The following is a 6000-nucleotide window of genomic DNA, read 5'->3' as shown; positions in this document are numbered from 1 at the left end:
GGGACGCAGGGGGGCAATAGGTTTGGGGGCTCAAGAGGGGGAATAGGTTTGGGGACTCCGCAAGAGGTGGGGGGCTCAGCGGACGCTGCAGTGGGGGTACTTGCAGAGAGTGGGGGTGCAGTGGGGCAGGGGATGCTGCGGGTCGTGGGAGCAATAGGTTTGGGGGCTCAAGAGGGGCAATAGGTTTGGGGGCTCAGCATGAGGTGGGGAGCTCAAGGGCGCTGCAGTGGGGGTGCTTGCAGAAAGTGGGGGTGCAGTTGGGTAGGGGACACGGGGTTGTGGGGGGCAATAGGTTTGGGTGCTCAAGAGGGGGAATAGGTTTCTGGGTTCAGTGGGGGAGTGAGAAGTGCTTCCAGAAAGAGTGGGGGTGCAATGGGGCAGGGGATTCAGGGAAGGGAGGCGGGCTGTGGGGGGCAATAGGTTTGGCTGCTCATGTTGGTGCATGCAGTGGGGGAGTGAGAGGCGCTTACGGAAGGAGTGAAGGGTGCAGTGGGGCTGGGGGCACAGGAGAGGGAGGCAGGTTATGGGGCAATAGGTTTGGGGGCTCAGAGGGTGCATGACTTGGGGGAGTAAGAAGCGCTTCCAGAAAGAGTGGGGTGCAGTGGGGCAGGGGATGCAGGGGAGGGAGACGGGCTGTGGAGGGGAATAGGTTTGGTGGCTCAATAGGAGCAATAGGTTTGGGGGTTCAGGGAGCACATACCATAGGGGAGTAAGAAGTGCTTCTAGAAAGAGTGGGGGGTGCAGTGGGGCAGGGGATGCAGGGGAGGGAGATGGGCTGTGGAGAGGAATAGGTTTGGGAGCACATGCCATGGGGGAGTAAGAAGTGCTTCCAGAAAGAGCATGGGGTGCAATGGGACAGGGGGCTCAGGGAAGGGAGACGGGCTGTGGAGGGTAATAGGTTTGGGGGCTCCAGAGGAGCAATAGGTTTGGGTGCTCAGCAGGACGTGTGCAGTGGGGGAGTGAGAGTTGCTTGCAGAAAGAGTGGGGGGTGCTATGGGGCAGGGGTTGCAGGAGAGAGAGGCAGGCTACGGAGGGTAATAGGTTTGGGGATTCAGCGGGGTGCATGCAATGGAGGAGTGAGGTGCTTGTAGAAAGAGGGTGAGGAGATCCTCTCTGGTCAGCCCCAGTCACTTTGAGGGCACAGGGAGGCTGAGAGGTGGAGGACTGATAGGAATGCAGCCAGTAGGGGTTCGGGGAGAGGGCTGTTAGCCTGCTAGCGAAGCCTGAGAGGTTTGGGGGCTGATGGAGCATGTGCAATGGAGAAAAGGGGACCTGAGAGTAGGGGGGGCTGCAGAGGGCTGAGGGTTTCCTCTGGGAGGCCTTGGTGGACTTGGTGGCAGGTGCAATGGAGAGGAGCAAGTATGCAAGTGGAGGGGGAGCAAATTGGGGTGCAGGGGCAGGTTGGAGGTACGTGGTGGGCGTCATCATATCCTGGGTAGACCTCTGGTGGGGATTTGTGTGGGAGCCAATGGGGGAGGGGAGAAGGTACTCCCAGTAGGCCAGGCCTTCTTCCTGACCCCAGAAGAAAGAGTGAGGGGACCAACCTGCCTCTGTGTTGGGGGAAACCCTTATCCCACTGACTGTGTTGGGAGGGAGGGAAAGCTCAGAAGGAGTGGGGAGCAGTCTGGGGTGACGCAAGGGGGGCTGCTGGGAAGAAACAGAGGATGACTGACTGTTGGCAGAGCCCTTCTGAAGCTTGTAAGGTCCCCCTGGGAGGAGAGACGGAGAAGGGGTGTGCAGCATGGAGGTGGTTAAGTGGGGCTTGGATGACAGGGGTCCAGTAGGGGCATCAGCTTGAGTTCACCCCACTGCTTAGGCCGTGCCCTGAATCGAGGAGCACGAAGCGCAACTCCCAGACCAGTGGGGGGGACGGGGGACAGACGGACGGATGCATGGATGGACGGATGGGTGCGTGTTTCTGTCCTCTAACTGGGGGGGGGGGGGCAGGTGCAGGAACTTTGCAGAGATGCACCCTGCTGTTTCCTTGAGTTTCAAGGGAATTATCTGTGGGGTGGGGAGGAGAGACAAGGAGGGAAGCACAGGCAATGCATTCATTCCCAACTGACCCCCCCTCCTTATATGAGAAGGAAGGCCAGGGATGGCGATCTGAGCTGTGAAGCATGTCTAAAGGGGGAGGGGGCTGAAGGATAACGATTCCTTGTTAGGACAAGGGGGGCTGGTAGCAGCTGGGGTTTCTTTTCCCCTCCAGGCAGAGTAAAGAGCTTTGGGGCGGGGGAGGTGCACAGTGCATGGGTTTCCATTAGGCTTTGGGTAGGTGGAAGAGGGCAGACGTCGCATCACTACCCGTTCAGTGTGTAACAATAAAATGCTGCAGAAGCCATCAACGTGGTGGCGTAGCTGTGGGGGGGGCAAAACGGAGCCATACGGCTCCATTTTGCTGCCCCCCCCCGCCGGGAATGGCTCCGAAGGGAAGGGCCGCTTGCCTGCCGCGTTGAGGCTCCCCGCCAGACCGCCTGCACCGCCCCCCTCCAGCTACGCCACCAGGTCAACTTGCATTTGATCTTCTCCCCTTTACAAATAGCTTTCCCTCCTGCTTTCATCTGATCCCCTCCTCCCTGCTGCCAGCTTGATGGGAAAGAGAAGTGAAAGTTTTCCCAAGTCCTCTTGGATGTGGGGTTTTATCTTTCGGTAGCCCCTTGTGGGTCATCCAGGAGAATTTACAGCCTGGTATCGTTTTGGGTCCTGTTTATTCATACTTGGTGAATGGTTTTGCTATCTCCCATGCGCTCATTTTTTGCATTAACTGTAGGGAGGGGCGATGCTGTTATGACGCTTGATATGGGGTGGAGGGGGAGGAAGGGTCTTGGGATTCCAGTGGGTGATTTGATCATAGCCGCCTGCCGAGTCTGTGGTGGTGATGAGGCTTGAACTCATGCGCTACCAGCCCATGTGTGAGGCCAGCTGATGCGGGTTGCATCAGCGGCAGATTGCAAAGGGTCTTGCAGGGATGACAGATTGAGGGTACCTTTCAGCCCAAGTCTGATGTCATCGTGACCGCCCTCCAACCTACTGCCAACCTAAGCCGCCACTATCTGCTTCCTGCCTTCTCAGCTTGGGTGCACCCCACTGCTTAGGCCATACCCTGAATCGAGGAACACCAAGCGCATCTCCCAGACCAGTGGTGGGGGATGGATGGTGAGAGTGAGAGGCAGGTCATTATCCTCATAAACGATGTTCCTAACATCTTCCGCTGCTGTGAAACCTGGAAGTGTGGGACTTCTGGTTTCACAGCAGTGCACAAGGAGCTCCCTAAAGACATTGGGGTTTTTTTGTAGCACAGAAGCGGCAGACCTGAGCCAGCATCTGTTCCGGGCTGCACCTCCCCTGATCTTCAGAAGCTGCCTTGTTCTGCTTTGGATGCCCCACCTGTCTTATGTCTCCCACATTTTTGTTCTGCTCTGTGTCTAAATATCTCCCAGTAAGGTTGGTTGGATGAATGTGAGGTCTGCTGAGAACTCCATCCGCCACCACTGGAGCTTGCTGATGTTGGACATGTGTGCTGGGGCACAAGATTGTAGGAATGCTGTTCTTTTGATCATTCTGTTGGCTCCTGAACTTGTCTGTGTCTGCCATAGACTGTTGTTGACAACCTTCAGTCTCGAAAGACTGGTATCGCGCTCTGAATGGTGGTTCTGGAACAGTGTCTGGTGTGGCTGAAAAGGCCAATTCGAGAGTGACAATCCCTTCCACACTGGGAGCAAGTGCAGTCTGTCCCTGGTCTGTCTCCCTGGCTATGGGCCTTCCTTCTTTGCCTCTTTGCCTCAGTCTGTTGGCCAAGTGTCTCTTCCAACTGGAAGAGGCCATGCTGCACAGCCTGCCTCCAAGCGGACCGCTCAGAGGCCAGGGTTTCCCACTTGTTGAGGTCCACTCCTAAGGCCTTCAGATCCCTCTTGCAGATGTCCTTGTATCGCAGCTGTGGTCTACCTGTAGGGCGCTTTCCTTGCACGAGTTCTTCATAGAGGAGATCCTTTGGGATCCGCCCATCATCCATTCTCACGACATGACCGAGCCAACGCAGGCGTCTCTGTTTCAGCAGTGCACACATGCTAGGGATTCCAGCTCATTCCAGGACTGTGTTGTTTGGAACTTTGTCCTGCCAGGTGATGCCGAGAATGCATCAGAGGCAGCGCATGTGGAAAATGTTCAGTTTCCTCTGCCATAGATATACTCCCAGAAATTAGCCTCTCAGATGAAAGCTGAGGGCAAACTCAGACCTCTTTCTGTCATCCTCCTCTCCTCCGCACTTCCGTTCCATTCCCGTCTTCCTTGAATGGATGACAGTGACAAGAGTCATCCCCCCCATCACACCGATCAGTTTCCTTAGGCTTCAGTCATCCTTATAGATGGGTTGGCCCCGAAAGGTGGTGTCACAGAGCAGGTCCATGCACTTAGTAAGCCTGGCATGGAATGGGAGACAAGATTCCAGACCAGAAGTTGTGACTTTGAGGCAAGTTTGAGCCCAGCTCAGCATCTCTGCTTTTAGGTACGAACCTCTGTGCACCGGAGTTTTTTCAAAGTGGTCTTTTCATTGTACAAGTTGTTTTAAGGATGTGTTGCTTAGAAGGGCTATACAGTGTAACTGGTTATTAGAGGATCAAAAGGGGTTTAATTGAGCTTCCAGTTAATCAGACAGCAGAATGTTTTGTCAATTTACCAGAATTTACAAAATCTGTGGGTGACAAGAAGGCACCAATTGTGGGGGAGGTATCCCCCCATCTCTTTTGCACGGAAGGGGAGCCTTTTCTAAGGTGATACCTGCTGTGAGATGCTTGCATCACCTTAAGGAAAATGTTTACTTCTGCAGAAGGCCTTTTGATTTAATATGCCTCTATTTACATATTCTGCAGATTCTTGGGATTGAGCAGCAGCCTGAGTTTGCAAGGTTTGTAATCTCTGTTGTGGAAAAGACAGGCTTGGCAATGTGGCAGATGGTGGCTATGGAAGATGGCCAGTTGGAGGACTTTTCCAAACGTTGTGTGTTGTAGGCCACAAGGAAGTATGTACGGACAAACAGACCCTTAAGAGCCAGTCCTCAAACTGTGTGTGAACTAGTGACTTGGAAGGCATACTGCAATACCTTGACTTTCATTCACTTGATTGTCATTGCTTTGCTCTTTCAACCATTTTCAGTTATAACCACATTTCAGATTTTGTCCACATGCTTTCCTCTTTTGGCCGATTTCATCCAATCTTCCATGATGTTCATCAGCATTCTTATGTAGGTTTTTTCTTTTATTTCTGTTTATTTAAATCTTGCATTATTTGCATATGTTATATAGTTATATATGTTCTTTGCTGGTCAAAATATACAAGCTCAGTTAGGCTCTGCTTGGACACTCATCCGTTACTGACTTTCATCCATGCTCTGGTAACTAACCAGACTATAGCGTACCTTGCTCCAGATATCTTTCAGTTCAGTAAAGGAGGGAAGGTGCCCGAAAACCAAGAGAGTGCCCAAAGTTTAGGCCAGGGTTTCCAAAGGTGAGTGTTAGGCCTGCAGAACTACTGATTCATATACTTGAATTAAATGTCACTGCCGCAGACCCCCTGAGGCTTTGTCCAGTGTAGGACGCTCAGAGAGTTGTTTCATGCCTGCCACTTTCTGTCTTCAGTGGTTTGGAAAGAGGGGAGGACAGAACAGTGAATCCATCATGCAAAGGTTCGACCACTTCTTTGGGTACATAAGGGGTGTGTATGAACATGCCCTTGGGGTGGGGACCTGTGGAAGCTCAAACAAGGTTAAATCTCCAGCTTCTGGTCTCATAGTACAGAGGTGTGGTCACCTTTCTGAAGCTAAGCAAGTTGGTTGTGGTCTGTATCTGGATGGGAGGCTGTCTGGGAAGCCATCTATATGACCTTGAGTTCCAGCAGAGGAAAGGGGTTGGGCAAACAGAAGTCAGGAGCGAAGCCTTCTTTGCATGTCTTCTGCACTGCATTTTTCTTGGCTTGAGGGCAGTTGACTGCCCTGGTAGCGGATGG

The 6000-nt window shown here is 53.1% G+C and overlaps 1 protein-coding gene across 1 annotated transcript in view; it reads left to right on the top strand.

The window, feature by feature from the left end:
* LOC136661710 (protein argonaute-1) overlaps positions 1-6000 on the top strand; it is a 56118-nt gene that overhangs the window by 581 nt on the left and 49537 nt on the right. The window lies entirely within an intron of this gene.

This window comes from Tiliqua scincoides, chromosome 10 (genome assembly GCF_035046505.1).
Source record: "Tiliqua scincoides isolate rTilSci1 chromosome 10, rTilSci1.hap2, whole genome shotgun sequence".
Classification (NCBI taxonomy): domain Eukaryota; kingdom Metazoa; phylum Chordata; class Lepidosauria; order Squamata; family Scincidae; genus Tiliqua; species Tiliqua scincoides.
The sequence above is the reverse complement of the archived record's forward strand: the minus strand, read 5'-3'. Positions and strand labels throughout refer to the sequence as shown.